Genomic DNA, 15,510 nt, shown 5'->3' on the forward strand with positions numbered 1-15,510 from the left:
ATATCAACATGAAAAGTGAAGCAATCCACTGGCTACCACTTTAGTCTTGTGAACAAGATCAATTGATATATCATATTTTTTACAGAACTAGTGGCACTATTTACAAATAAGACTTGTTTATGAATGTATTAGAATTAGTGAAATTTAAGATTAGAATCACCTCAATCCAACATATCTTATCAAAGCTCTATTGTGCTGTTCATGAACCATTTGTAAAAATACTTGTCTGAAGCTTACTTCTGTAACTGTCATCCTCAATTCTTTTTTTTTTTTTTTTTTTTTTTTTTTTTACAGAGAGAGAGAGAGAGAGTCAGAGAGTGGGATAGATAGGGACAGACAGACAGGAACAGAGAGATGAGAAGCATCAATCATCAGTTTTTCATTGCAACACCTTAGTTGTTCATTGATTGCTTTCTCATGTGTGCCTTGATTGTGGGCCTTCAGCAGCCCGAGTAACCCCTTGCTCAAGCCAGCGACCTTGTATCCAAGCTGGTGAGCTTTGCTCAAACCAGATGAGCCCGCGCTCAAGCTGGTGACCTCGGGGTCTTGAACCTGGGTCTTCCGCATCCCAGTCTGACGCACTATCCACTGTGCCACCGCCTGGTCAGGCTCATCCTCAATTCTTTTTTTTTTTTTTTTTTTTTTTTTGTATTTTTCTGAAGCTGGAAACAGGGAGGCAGTCAGACAGACTCCCGCATGCGCCTGACCGGGATCCACCCGGCACGCCCACCAGGGGGCGATGCTCTGCCCATCCAGGGCGTCGCTTCTGTTGTGACCAGAGCCACTTTAGCGCCTGGGGCAGAGGCCAAGGAGCCATTCCCAGCGCCCGGGCCATCCTTGCTCCAATGGAGCCTTGGCTGCGGGAGGAAAGAGAGAGACAGAGAGGAAGGAGAGGGGGAAGGGTGGAGAAGCAGATGGGCGCTTCTCATGTGCCCTGGCCGGGAATCGAACCCGGGACTTCTGCACGCCAGGCCGACGCTCTACCACTGAGCCAACCCACCAGGGCCTCATCCTCAATTCTTAAGAGTCATTAACTTACAGAAAGTATTAATAACTTTTCATATCAAGATGAAGAGCAATTGTCTTGGCATAAGGATAGATACATGGATTAATAAAACAGAATCAGAGCCAGAAATAAATCCTTATATCTATCCTTAATCAATTTTCAACAAAATTGCTAAGGCAGTTGGAGGAAAAGACTGTCTATTCAACAGTGTGCTGGGACAATTGATTACCCACATGCAAAAAGGTGAACTTAGACCTTCAACTCATGCATATACAAAATCAACTCAAAATGGGTCACAGACTTAAATGTAACTTACATGTAAAAATTTTAGAAAAAAACAGAACATTTTCCAGACCTTGTGTTAGGCAAAACTTTCTTGGGGCCCTGGCCGGTTGGCTCAGCGGTAGAGCGTCGGCCTGGCGTGTGGGGGACCCGGGTTCGATTCCCAGCCAGGGCACATAGGAGAAGCGCCCGTTTGCTTCTCCACCCCTCCGCCGCGCTTTCCTCTCTGTCTCTCTCTTCCCCTCCCGCAGCCAAGGCTCCATTGGAGCAAAGATGGCCCGGGCGCTGGGGATGGCTCCTTGGCCTCTGCCCCAGGCGCTAGAGTGGTTCTGGTCGCGGCAGAGCGACGCCCCGGAGGGGCAGAGCATCGCCCCCTGGTGGGCAGAGCGTCGCCCCTGGTGGGCGTGCCGGGTGGATCCCGGTCGGGCGCATGCGGGAGTCTGTCTGACTGTCTCTCCCCGTTTCCAGCTTCAGAAAAATACAAAAAAATAAATAAATAAAACTTTCTTGGATTGAAGATTCTATCATTTTTTTATTTCTTTTTTGGACCAAAAGCAGAGTTTATCACAGAAAAACAGATAAATTGGAGTTAATCAAAATGTAAAACTTTTACCCCTCAAAAGATACCATTGAAAATTTAAAAGACTGGTAGAAATAGTTTCTTAACACAACTCTGATAAAGGACTTGTGTTACTATATAAAGAATGCACCTGACCTTTGGTGGCACAGTGGATAAACTGTCCGACTGGAATGCTGAGGTAGCCAGTTAGAAGTCCGGGGCTTGCCTGGTCAAGGCTTGTATTCTTCTTTTTTTCTTTTATTTTTTTTAAACTTAACTTCTTTTTTTTCTTTTTTAAATTATTTTTATTTATTTATTCATTTTAGAGAAGAGAGACACACAGAGAGAGAGAGAGAGAAGGGGGAGGAGCAGGAAGCATCAACTCCCATACGTGCCTTGACCAGGCAAGCCCAGGGTTTTGAACCGTTGACCTCAGCATTCCAGGTCAACGCTTTATCCACTGCGCCACCACAGGTCAGGCCAAGGCTTGTATTCAGAAAGCAACTACTACAAGTTGATGCTTACCACGCATCCTCTACCTCCTCCCCCACCAAATCTCTCTCTCTCTCTCTTCTTTCTCTAAAAATCAATAAATAAAATCTTTAAAAAAAATTTTTTAAAGAAAATACATGACTGACTGATATGCACATGAAAGATTCTTAACATCACTAATGATTAGGAAAATGCAAATTAAAACCACAATAGTATATCATTTCACACCCAAAAGATTGACTGTGATAAATAAGACAACTAATAACAAATGTTTTCAAGGATATGGAGAAACTGGAATCTTTATACATTGCTGATGGGAATGTAAGTGTACCGCCCCTTGGAAAACAGTGGCAGTATCTCAAAAGTTTACATGCAAAAGTCTTATGACTCAGCAGTTTAAGAGAAAAGAGAATATATATCACACAAAGACTTGCATGTTCATAGCAGCATATTCATAAAATCCCCAAACTACAAATAACCCAAATGTCTATCAACTGGTGAATGGATAGACAAAATGTGTAGTATCTATACAATGGAATATTATTTAGCAATAAAAACTAATGAGCCTGACCTGTGGTGGCACAGTGAATAAAGCATCAACCTGGAATGATGAAGTCACCAGTTCGAAACCCTAGGCTTGCCCTGTCTAGGCACATATGGGAAGCAACTACAAGTTGATGCTTCCTGCTCTTCCCCCAATCTCTCTCTCTGTCTCTCTCTTCTCTCTAAAAAAAATGAATAAATAAAATCTTTAAAAAAACCCCAAAACTAATGAACTCCTTATACCATTCATGGATGAACTTTAAAAACATTATAACAGGTGAAAGCCCATTTGTATGCAAAGTCTAGAAAAGGCAAATTTATTTATTTATTTATTATTATTATTATTATTTTTGTATTTTTCTGAAGCTGGAAACGGGGAGGCAGTCAGACAGACTCCCGCATGTGCCCGACCGGGATCCACCCGGCATGCCCACCAGGGGGCGATGCTCTGCCCATCTGGGGCGTCGCTCTGTTGCAACTAGAGCCATTCTAGCGCCTGAGGCAGAGGCCATAGAGCCATCCTCAGTGCCTGGGCCAACTTAGCTCCAATGGAGCCTTGGCTGTGGGAGGGGAAGAGAGAGACAGAGAGGAAGGAGAGGGGGAAGGGTGGAGAAGCAGATGGGCACTTCTCCTATGTGCCCTGGCCAGGAATCAAACCTGGGACTCCTGCACGCCAGGCCGATGCTCTACCACTGAGCCAATCAACCAGGGCCTAGAAAAGGCAAATTTATAGAGACAGAAAGTAGATTAGTGGTTGCCTAGGGCTGGATTTGGGAATAGGGATTAAGTATAAAAGTGTATGAGAAGGAGGCCTGACCTGTGGTGGCTCAGTGGATAAAGCGTCAACCTGGAAACCCTGAGGTTGCCAGTTCAAAACCCTGGGCTTGCCTGGTCAAGGCACATATGGGAATTGATGCTTCCTGCTCCTCCCCCCTTCTCTCTCTCTCTCTCTCTCTCTCTCACTCTCTCTACCCTCTCTATAATGAATAAATAAAAAAATCTTTAAAAAATATTTTTTTAAAAAGTGTATGAGAAGGAAAGAAAATGTTCTAAAAAGCATTTACAGTGAGGATGTACCATTTAGCAAATCATTGTAAGTTTAAACTGAGTAAGTTTTACAATATGGAAAATAAATGAATGAAAGAACGATTGTTTATAGGATATACCTCCTTGCAGTGGTAGCATATAGGGCAGGGGTTGGGAACCTTTTTGGCTGAGAAAGCCATGAATGCCACATATTTTAAAATGTAATTCCATGAGAGCCATACAACGACCCGTGTACATTAGGCATTATTCAAAAAAAATTTGGTGTTGTCCCGGAGGACAGCTGTGATTGGCTCCAGCCACCCACAACCATGAACATGAGCGGTAGGAAATGAATGGATTGTAATACATGAGAATGTTTTATATTTTTAACGTTATTTTTTTATTAAAGATTTGTCTGCGAGCCAGATGCAGCCATCAAAAGAGCCACATCTGGCTTGCGAGCCATAGGTTCCCGACCCCTGATACAGGGAATCTTATACGATTCTGATTTCTATGGGTGTGCCAATGAGGGATGTAGTCTAAGGAATTTAGCATTTGGCTCCATAAAAATCTATCATCTGATGAAGAAGCAGAGCAGGCGGCAAAAGGATGCAACAGGGGCCCTGGTTGGTTGGCTCAGTGGTAGAGCGTCGGCCTGGCGTGCGGGGGACCCGGGTTCGATTCCCGGCCAGGGCACACAGGAGAAGCGCCCATTTGCTTCTCCACCCCCACCCCCTCCTTCCTCTCTGTCTCTCTCTTCCCCTCCCGCAGCCAAGGCTCCATTGGAGCAAAGATGGCCTGGGCGCTGGGGATGGCTCCTTGGCCTCTGCCCCAGGCGCTAGAGTGGCTCTGGTTGCAGCAGAGCGATGCCCCAGAGGGGCAGAGCATCGCCCCCTGGTGGGCAGAGCGTTGCCCCTGGTGGGCGTGCCGGGTGGATCCCGGTCGGGCGCATGCGGGAGTCTGTCTGACTGTCTCTCCCCGTTTCCAGCTTCAGAAAAGTACAAAAAAGGGAAAAAAAATTAAAAAAAAAAAAAAAAGGATGCAACAGGATTCCCTACACCCACGCGCCCTTATTGTCTGTGCTGGGCAGACACTCGCATGCCCAGACTCAATGCCCTGGCAGTCCCCTCTTCACGCAGCTCCCAGCTCAGACGTTACCTCCGGGAAGCCCTGTTCTGACGATCCCAGCTACGTCATGGCTCATTGGAGTGAGTTGGTCCGGGTGCTGAGGATGGCTCCATGGCCTTCTCCTCAGGTGCTAAGAAGAACTAGGTCACTGAGCAATGGCCCCAGATGGGCAGAGCATTGCCCCTTAGTGGAGTTGGTGGGTGGATCAAGGTTGGGTGTATGCAAGAGTCTGTTTCTCTGCCTCCCTGCCTCTCACTGAATAAAAAAAATAAATAAATCCCATTAATTAAAAAAAAATCTATCATCTGAGACCATTTCTATTTCATCATGAACATTGAGACACTGGTTAAAAAAATATGGCAACAAGCAGGGAGTCTGTGCATGTTGTAGATGCAGACAATGCTAGTACAGACGTTTAGGAGGGTAGCCCATTGACCAAGAATGTGTTTTTTTTTTTTTTAGAGAGAGTTTATTCCAGTTGGCACAAGTATGGTTGGCTAAATTGAGGGTTATAGGCCAGAGCCTGAGGAAAGAAAAAGGGCTGCATCATATGACTAATTATAAAAAGAACACGAAGCACATTGCCAAAAATACCAGCACAAAACACACCATCATATCCTTCTTCAACTTCACGACTTCATTTTTTAAAAAAATTTTTTTCAAGAAAATGTTTATTTTACTGATTTTAGAGAGAGAGGAAGGGAGAGAGACAGAGACAAGAACATCGATCTGTTCCTGTACGTGACCTGACCAGATATCATATCAGCAAGCTCTAGGCTTCAGGGTGACGCTGTAACCAACAGAGCTATCTGGCCAGGGCACTAATTTTTTTTTTTAGCGAAAGATGGGGCCGGGGGGACAGACAGGGACAGACAAACAGGAAGGGAGAGAGATGAGAAGCATCAACGCATAGATGCATTAGTTGTTCACTGATGGCTTTCTCTGTGTGCCTTGACCAGGGGGCTCTAGCCAAGCCAGTAACCCCCTACTCAAGACAGTGATCTTGGGCTCAAGCCAGTAACCATGGGATCATGTCAATGATCCCATGCTCAAGCCAGTGACCCTGAGCTCAATCTGATGAGCTTGTGCTTAAGCCCGTGACCTCGGGGCTTTGAACCTAGGTCTTCAGTGTCCCAGGCTGACATTCTATCCACTGTGCCACTGCCTTGTCAGGTCAGGGCACTACTTTTTAAAAAAATTATTTCTTGCCTGACCAGGCGGTGGCGCAGTGGATGGAGCATCAGACTGGGATGCGGAGGACCAGGTTCAAGACCCTGAGGTGGCCAGCTTGAGTGCAGGCTCATCTGGCTTGAGCAAAAAGCTCACCAGCCTGGACCCAAGGTCGCTGGCTCTAGCAAGTGGTTACTCGGTCTGCTGAAGGCCCACGGTCAAGGCACATATGAGAAAGCAATCAATGAACAACTAAGGTGTTGCAACGAAAAACTGATGATTGATGTTTCTCATCTCTCTCCATTCCTGTCTGTCAGTCCCTGTCTTTCCCTCTCTCTCTCTCTCTGTCCCTGAAAAAAAAAAAAAGGAAAAAAAGTTATTTCTTCTTACCTGTTTGTTGATTAGCATTTCCCTCCACAAAAATCTTCTGCTTTGGGCTGGTAATTTTCTGGACAAGTACTAGGTCCAGAAAAATAGGTCTCTGATAGGTTGAATTATCCTAGTTGATTTATGGTGGTGATGTCAGATTCATGAATCTATTTTCCTGTCAGTTAATTATGGCTGGATATTTAGGAAAACAAAAGAAGCAAACAGAAACCATTTGTTAACAGAAACGGATTTTCTGATCAATTTATTCACTTCCAACATCAGAATGAAAGAGAAAACAGAGCATGGACCTCCTGGTGAAGTGGTTCATGAGGTCTCAGTTTATGGCTTCTTTCTTTCTTTTTTTTGAGAGAGGCAGAGAGAGAGAGAGAGACAAAAGCATTGAGCTGCTCTTGTGTGTGCCCTGACCAGAAAATCAAATGGGCAACCTCTGTGCTCCAGGATGACGCTCCAACCAACCGAGTTATGTGGCCAGGGCTTAATTTTTATTGATTTTTAAAGAGACAAAGAGAGGAAGGGAAAGAGAGGGGCGGGGGAAGGGAAGCATTCATTTGTTGTTCCACTCAGTCATGCATTCTCTGGTCACTTCCCATGTGTGCCCTGACCCAGGATCAAACCCACAACCATGTTGTTTTTGGTCGATGTTTTTAATTGACTGAGCTAACTGGCCAGGGACATAGCTACTTTCTTCCTTCCCTTCCCCCTTTCCCTTCTCTTCCCTTCCCTTCCGTTCCCTTCCCTTCCCTCTTTTCTTTTATTTTCCTCCCTCCCTCCCTCTTTCCTTCCTTCCTTCCTTCCTTCCTTCCTTCCTTCCTTCCTTCCTTCCTTCCTTCCTTCCTTCCTTCCTTCCTTCCTTCCCTTCCCTTCCCTTCCTTCCCTTTCTTCTCTTTCTTTCTTTCTTTCTTTCTTTCTTTCTTTCTTTCTTTCTTTCTTTCTTTCTTTCTTTCTTTCTTTCTTTCTTTCTTTCTTTCTTTCTTTCTTTCTTTCTTCAGTGAGAGGAAGGGAGATAGAGAGACAGACTCCTGCATGCATCCAACCAGGATTACCCAGCAACCCCTGACTAAGGCCCATGCTTGGACCAACCAAGATATCATCAGCACCTGGGCTGATGATTGAACCAATTGAGCTGAGAGGGGAAGAGAGAGAGAAAGGAGAGAGAAGCAGATGGTCGCTTCTCATGTGTGCCCTGACCAGGGATTGAATCTGGGCTGTCCATGCCGGACCTGCACTCTAACCACTGAGCCAACCACAGGGCCCATGGCTACTTTCAAGAGACAATATTATTAGGAGATGGGCAGTGGGTAAAGCGTCGACCTGAAATGCTGAGGTCGCTGGTTCAAAACCCCGGGCTTGCTTAGTCAAGGCACATATGGGAGTTGATGCTTTCTGCTCCCCCCCTCTGTCTCCTCTCTCTAAAATGAATAAATAAAAAATCTATAAAAAACAAAGTTGATAGAAGATGGGGTGTGAGGGGTGGACAGGATTTAGTCTTTATCCAACTTATTCTTGATAATTTCATTTGTCCCCCCTATTTGTCAGAGCTCTGTGGGTGATATGAACAGTTGGATTGTTTAGAAATTTGAGGGCATTACAGTCTTTTTAGGAAAATGTGTACCAAAATAACTGTTAATAATAAAAGGTGATTTTAAACAAAGGTGTGAAATCATCTGGGAAATAAACTTGTCGATAGTCATTATGCAAGCCCTTGCCCATGGACACGAATATGCTTTTACCCATTTGAGAAGGTCCACAATAACTGACCATTCAGTCAGAACACTTTACTTTGTATAAAATTCACCTTAGAGGGGTGAGTTCCTCTGTTTGCGTTCATCTTCCTCTACATTGTGGGCATGATGAACAAGGCAGCTCTTGTAATACTGATAAGCTAATTCTGAAAACATGGAGCATACCAATTGTACTTAATTATTTTTAGCATCCCTCTTTGAATATTTCTTTACTTAATGAGTGCCGTGCTGCTAGAGCGCAAAGTTCCGGTGTATTCCTCAGCTGTCTGGGAAGTGCCAGGATGATTTGGGTGTAAAATACGCCTTGATGATTTTATTTTTCTGAATTTAGGGCCCAATTTAGAGACGAAAAACTGAAAAAAGTGTTGTCAAGAACTAGCCTTAGCCTTGGCTGTGTTATTAATAAGAAAAATATATTTTATAATGTTGGCATTAAGAATTTTAACTTCTCTAGCTTGACCAGGCAAGGGCACAGTGGATAGAACATTGGCTTGGGATGCTGAGGACCCAGGTTCAAACTCTGAGGTTTCCAAGGTTCAAACCCCAAGGTTGCTGGCTTGAGCCCAAGGTCACTGGTTTGAGTAAGGAGTCACTGACTTAGCCGGAGCCCCTGGTCAAGGCACATATGAGACACAATCAATGAAAAACTAAAGTGAAGCAACTATGAATTGATGCTTCTCATCTCTCTCCTCCCCAGTCCTCTCTTACTATTTCTCTCTCTCTCTCTCTCTCTCTCTCTCTCTCTCTCACACACACACACACACACACACAAATTAATTGTAGTCCAGTTGGTTAGAGCATTGTCCCACCAGGTTGCAGGTTTGATCCCCAGTCAATGCACATACAAGTATCAACCAATGAGCCCTGACTGGCAGTTGGTTAGTGTGTCGTCCCGAAATGCAAAGGTTGTGGGTTCAATCCCTGATTAGGGCACATATAGAAACAGATCAATAGTTCAGTCTGTCTGTCTCTCTCCCTTCTTCTTTCTCTAAAATAAATTAAAAAAAAAAAAGAAATCAATCAATGAAAGCATGGATGAGTGAAACAAATTGATGTTTCTCTTTCTAAAATCAATAAATTTAAAAAAATCAATTGTATTTCTGTATCTTGGAGACAATAAACAATACAACAATGAATTTGAGATTAGAATACCATTCACAATAGCATAAAAAAGAACAAAACATGTTGCAATACATTTAACAAAGTAAAAGACTTGAACACTGAAAAATATATGACACTGTTGAAAGAAATTAGAAACTTAGTAAATGAAAAGAAATCACATGTTTATTAATCAGAGGACATTTTTGTTAGGAGGCAATTCTCTCCAAATTGATCTATAGATTCAACTCAATCCTTATAAAAATTCTAGTTGCAGATTCAATCCTTAGTCAGAGAACAGTGACCAGTGAATGCACAACTAAGTGGAACAATAAATGAATGCTTCTCTCTCTCTCTCTCTCTCCCTCTCCCTCTCCCTTCTCTCTGTACCTCTAAAATCAATCAATACATTTTTAAAAATCAAGTAATGAAGCCTGACCTATGGTGGCACAGTGGATAAAGCATCGACCTGGAACGCTGAGGTCACCAGTTTGAAACCCTGGACTTGCCTGGTCAAGGCACATACGACAAGCAATCAATGAACCACTAAAGTAAAGCAACCATGAGTTGATACTTCTCATTCCTCCCCCTTCTCTCTTTCTCCTCTCTCTGTAAAATCAATAAATAGAATCTTAAAAAAAAAAAAAATCAAGCCTGACCTGTGGTGGCACAGTGGATAAAGTGTCGACCTGGAAATGCTGAGGTCGCCGGTTCGAAACCCTGGGCTTGCCTGGTCAAGGCACATATGGGAGTTGATGCTTCCTGCTCCTCCCCACCTTCTCTCTCTCTCTCTCTGTCTCTCTCTCTCTGTCTCTCTCTCTCCCTCTCTCTCTCCTCTCTAAAATGAATAAATAAAAAAATTTAAAAAAATCAAGTAATGAATGTATAAGTAAGTGGAACAACAGATCTCTCTCTCTCTCTCTCAAGTCAGTAAATAGAACATTTTAAAAATTAGAACTACTTATACTGTTGATGGGAATATAAAACTGTGCAGCTGCTATGAAAAATAGTGTGACGCTTCCTCAAATATTAAAAATAGAATTACCATATGATCCAGCTATACTACTTCTGGATATACACTCAAAAGAATTGAAAGCATAGTTCTTAAGAGATATTTGTACAGCCATGTTTATAGCAGCATTCTTCACAATAGCCAAGAGGTGGAAGCAACCCAAGTGTCCATTGATGAGTGAATGGAAGAATAAAGTGTGGTATATACATGCGATAAAACATTATTCAGCTATAAAAATGGATGAAATTCTGACATATGGATGAACTTTATATATACTATATAGTCAAAGAAGCCAGTCACCAGAGAACAAACACTGTATGATGCCACTTATAGAAGGTAAGTAGAGTAGTAAAATTCATAGAGACAGAAAGTCAAATGGTGGTTGCCAAGGACTAGGGGAAGGAGGAAATGGGGAGTAGTTGTGTAATGGGAAAAGAGTTTCATTGTTATAAGATGAAAGTTCTGGAAATTGATGGCACAACAATATGAATGTACTTAACACTACTGAACTATACACTTAAAAATGACTAAGATAATATATACTGTGTATTTTACCACAATTTTACAAGGCTATCAAAAATGCTTATTGTTCAAGAAATGTTATATGGTGAAAATTGACATTTTTCAGATCTGAGACAATTTTTTCTGTGACCCTTGACTTCTGAACCTCGACTTCTACCTGTGTCATCGCTGCTCATAAATTAACCTGATAGTTGTCATTGAAGTCTACTTAATATATGCCATACTTTTCCAGATATAATTTTTTAAAAATTTTAGCCTGACCTGTAGTGGCGCAGTGGATAAAGCGTCAACCTGGAAATGCTGAGGTCGCCGGTTCAAAACCCTGGGCTTGCCTGGTCAAGGCACATATGGGAGTTGATGCTTCCAGCTCCTCCCCCTTCTTTCTCTCTGTCTCTCTCTCTCCCTCTCTCTCTCCTCTCTAAAAATGAATAAATAAAATAAAATAAAAAAAAAGAACAACTATCAAATCAATGGAAAAAATTTAAAAAAAATTTTTATTATTGATTAATTTTAGAGAGAGTGGAAAGGAGAGATAGAGAAACATTGATCTGTTCCTGTATGTGCTCTGATAGGGCATTGAACTCACAACCTTTGTGTATTGGGATGACACTCTAACCCAATAGGCTATCCAGTCAGGGCCAGACACAATTCTTTTTTTAGTTTTGTTTTTTGAAATGATTTTTAAAATTATTATTATTAATTTTAATGGGGTGACATTGATAAATCAGAGTATATACGTTCAGAGAAAACATCTCCAGGTTATTTTGACATTTGATTATGTTGCATACCCATCACCCAAAGTCAAATTGTCTTCTGTCACCTTCTATCTCTGTTTCTTCGTGCCCTCCCTCCCCCCCCTCCTGTCATCCCTTCTCTCTCCCCTCCTCATAACAACCACCCTCTTGTCCATGTCTCTGAGTCTCATTTTTATGTCCCACCTATGTATGGAATCATATAGTTCTTAGTTTTTTTGTTTGTTTGTTTGTTTTTTGTATTTTTCTGAAGCTGGAAACGGGGAGAGACAGACAGACTCCCGCATGCGCCCGACCAGGATCCACCCGGCACACCCACCAGGGGTCACGCTCTGCCCACCAGGGGGCAATGCTCTGCCCCTCCGGGGCGTCGCTCTGCCGTGACCAGAGCCACTCTAGTGCCTGGGGCAGAGGCCAAGGAGCCATCCCCAGCGCCCGGGCCATCTTTGCTCCAATGGAGCCTTGGCTGCGGGAGGGGAAGAGAGAGACAGAGAGGAAGGAGGGGGGTGGAGAAGCAAATGGGCGCTTCTCCTATGTGCCCTGGCCGGGAATTGAACCCGGGTCCCCCGCACGCCAGGCTGACGCTCCACCGCTAAGCCAACCGGCCAGGGCCTGGGTCCTGTTTTCTTATCCACACAGCTACCCTGTGTCTTTTGATTGGAGCATTAAATCCATTTACATTTAAGGTTATTATTTTTTTTTAATTTTTTATTTATTCATTTTAGAGAGGAGAGGGAGAGACAGAGAGAGAGAGGAGAGACAGAGAGAGATGAGGGGAGGAGCTGGAAGCATCAACTCCCACATGCGCCCTGACCAGGCAAGCCCAGGGCTTCGAACCGGCAACCTCAGCATTTCCAAGTGGATGCTTTATCCACTGCGCCACCACAGGTCAGGTATTTAAGTTTATTATTGATATGTAGTTGTTTATTGCCATTTTATTCTTTAAAGCTGTATTCCTCTTTTGCTATATTCTTTTTCCCCTTTGATCTGTTTACAACAGGCCCCTTAGCATTTCTTGCAGCATTGGTTTGGTTGTAGTGAATTCCTTGAGGGTTTTTTTTTGTCTGGGAAGCTTTTTATTTTTCCTTCAATTTTAAACAATAGCCTTGCTGGATAAAGTAATCTTGGTTGTAGGCTCTTGTTCTGCATTACTTTAAATATTTCATGCCATTCCCATCTGGCCTCAAGTGTTTCTGTTGAGAAGTTGGAAGTCATCCTTATGGGGGTTCCTTCGTAGATGATAGTCTTTATTTCTCTAGCAATTTTTAATATTTTCTCTTTATCACTTAGCTTTGGTATTTTATTTTATTTTATTTTATTTTATTTTTTCTGAAGCTGGAAACGGGGAGAGACAGCCAGACAGACTCCCGCATGCGCCCGACTGGGATCCACCCGGCACGCCCACCAGGGGCGACGCTCTGCCCACCAGGGGGCAATGCTCTGCCCCTCTGGGGCGTCGCTCTGCCATGACCAAAGCCACTCTAGCGCCTGGGGCAGAGGCCAAGGAGCCATCCCCAGCGCCCGGGCCATCTTTGCTCCAATGGAGCCTTGGCAGCGGTAGGGGAAGAGAGAGACAGAGAGGAAGGAGGGGTGGGGGTGGAGAAGCAAATGGGCGCTTCTCCTATGTGCCCTGGCCGGGAATCGAACCCAGGTCCCCCGCACGCCAGGCCGACACTCGACTGCTGAGCCAACCAGCCAGGGCCTTAGCTTTGGTATTTTAATTATGATGTGTCTTGGTGTAGATTTCTTTGGGTTTCTCTTAAATGGAGTTTTCTGTGCTTCTTGAACTTGTGAGACTTTTTCCTGCATTAATTTAGGAAAGTTTTCAGCTATGATATGATTGAACAAAGTCTCTATCCCTTGTTCTTTGTCTTCTTCTTTAGGAACCCCTATGATGCAAATGTTATTTCTCTTCATGTTGTCACAGAGCTCTCTTAGAGTTCCCTCAAACTTTTTGAGTCTCTTTTCTTTTTTCTGCTCTGTTTCCTTGCCTTTATTTATCTTGTCCTCTAGCTCGCTGATTTGATCCTCAACTTTATCCATCCTTCTTTTAATTCCTTCCATTGTGGTCTTCATTTCTGATATTGTATTTGTCATTTCTGACTTATTCTTTTTTATTATTTCAATGTCATTTTTTATATTTGCTATGTCTTTATTTAGGTGTTCATAATGACCATCTATTGTTGTTCTAAGATCTTTGAGCATCCTAACAATCATTACTTTAAACTCTGAATCTGTTAATTTGGTTATATCTGACTCATTAAGGTCCTTTTCTGGGGATTTCTCTTGATTCATTTGTGTTGCATTTCTCTGCTTCCCCATTTTGTCTGTGTATAAGAAGGTTTTGGCCACTGGAGTTCAATGGGTGTGGCGTCTGTGTTCCCTAGGTATGGTCTGTCTGCAGGCCTGCCACCCCCTCTGCTGCTGCTGCGTAGGGCGTTTGAGTATGGGCGTTGCCATTGCCAGCCTGCTGGGGCTGGTTCTGCAGTTTCTGCCTCTCCTCCATGGGAGGGGCTTGATCACGTGCCCGGGTCTACATGCATCAGTGGCCTCGGCCTTTGCCCCACCTCCTCGATTACACTCTCTTCCCGCTGCTCCAGTCCTCTCCTCTCTCCCATTCCCCAGAGCCCCGGGTGGGTGGTTGTGAGAGAGGTCTTCTGCATGGTCCCTTTAAGAAGAATCCTGGGTCTGAGAAATCTGTCTCTTTCTCACAAACAGTATCCTGATTTGTTTCACAGCTAAATACTGTCTATACGCCTCTTGTAGGCTCTGTGGCTGCAGGCTGGGGCTTTGTTCCTGGGGCGCAGGACCCTCCCCTCTCCACTAAACTCAATTCCTGCCACATGAGTCTCTCCGGGCTGCCGTTCGCTCTGGGGAGCTGGGCAGCATTTCTGCTTTTCCTACCTGACTCAATGTGGCTTCTTTGGTGTTCCTTGGTTAAAGAGTCCTTTTAGTTTAGTCCAAAGTTGGTTTTTCCAGATGATAGTTCTTAAAATTAAGTTGTAATCCACCTTGGTTCTGGGAGGTGGAAGTTGGTACGTCCGTCTACTCCATCGCCATCTTGCCGCCCTTCCATACAAAATTCTTTAAAAGAATTTTTTTTCCCATTGATTTGAGAGAGAGAGGAAGGAAGGGAGGGACAGGGTGGGGAATGAAGACAGGGAGAGAAGAATCAACTCATTGTTGCACTTAGTTGTTCCATGTAGTTGTGTACTTATCAGTTGCTTCTCATATTTGCCCTGACCAGGCATCAAATTCATGACCTTGGTGTGCTGGGACAAAACTCTCTCTACCGAATTATCGGGCCAGAGCCTAATTACTTTTTTAAAAATATACTTAATTACATAATTTGTCAAATGTCAATTAATCAAATGTAAATAAGGCTGTTCAAAACTGACCTATAAGTCTTGCCTCCTTCACATGCCTGGATGCACATGGGCTTCAAGAGATGTCAGGATTTCAGCTTGGCCTACCATGGAGACTATATGCCAAATGAAGACAAAAGATTTCAGTTAATACCCTGGATGGATATGTCAGTTGGTTAGAACAGGGGTCCCCAAACTAAGTCTGTGGGCTGTATGCGGCCCCCTAAGGCCATTTATCCGGCCCCCACTGCACTTCTGGAAGGGGCACCTCTTTCTTTTTTTTTTTTTTAATTTATTTATTTTAGAAAGGAGAGGGAGAGACAGAGGGAGAGAGAGAGGAGAGACAGAGAGAGAGAAGGAGGGGAGGAGCTGGAAGCATCAACTCCCATATGTGCCTTGACCAGGCAAGCCCAGGGTTTCGAA

General features: G+C 43.7%; 1 long non-coding RNA gene across 1 annotated transcript in view; it reads right to left on the reverse strand.

Annotated features, from left to right (window-relative positions):
- Window positions 1–6,685: 6,685 nt before the first annotated feature.
- LOC136394498 (uncharacterized) overlaps window positions 6,686–15,510 on the reverse strand; it is a 54,107-nt gene continuing 45,282 nt past the window's right edge. Inside the window, exon 3 of the long non-coding RNA XR_010749200.1 lies at window positions 6,686–6,750. This is a non-coding gene — a long non-coding RNA (uncharacterized lncRNA). The remainder of the gene's footprint in view (window positions 6,751–15,510) is intronic.

This window comes from Saccopteryx leptura, chromosome 1, assembly GCF_036850995.1.
Source record: "Saccopteryx leptura isolate mSacLep1 chromosome 1, mSacLep1_pri_phased_curated, whole genome shotgun sequence".
Lineage (NCBI taxonomy): Eukaryota > Metazoa > Chordata > Mammalia > Chiroptera > Emballonuridae > Saccopteryx > Saccopteryx leptura.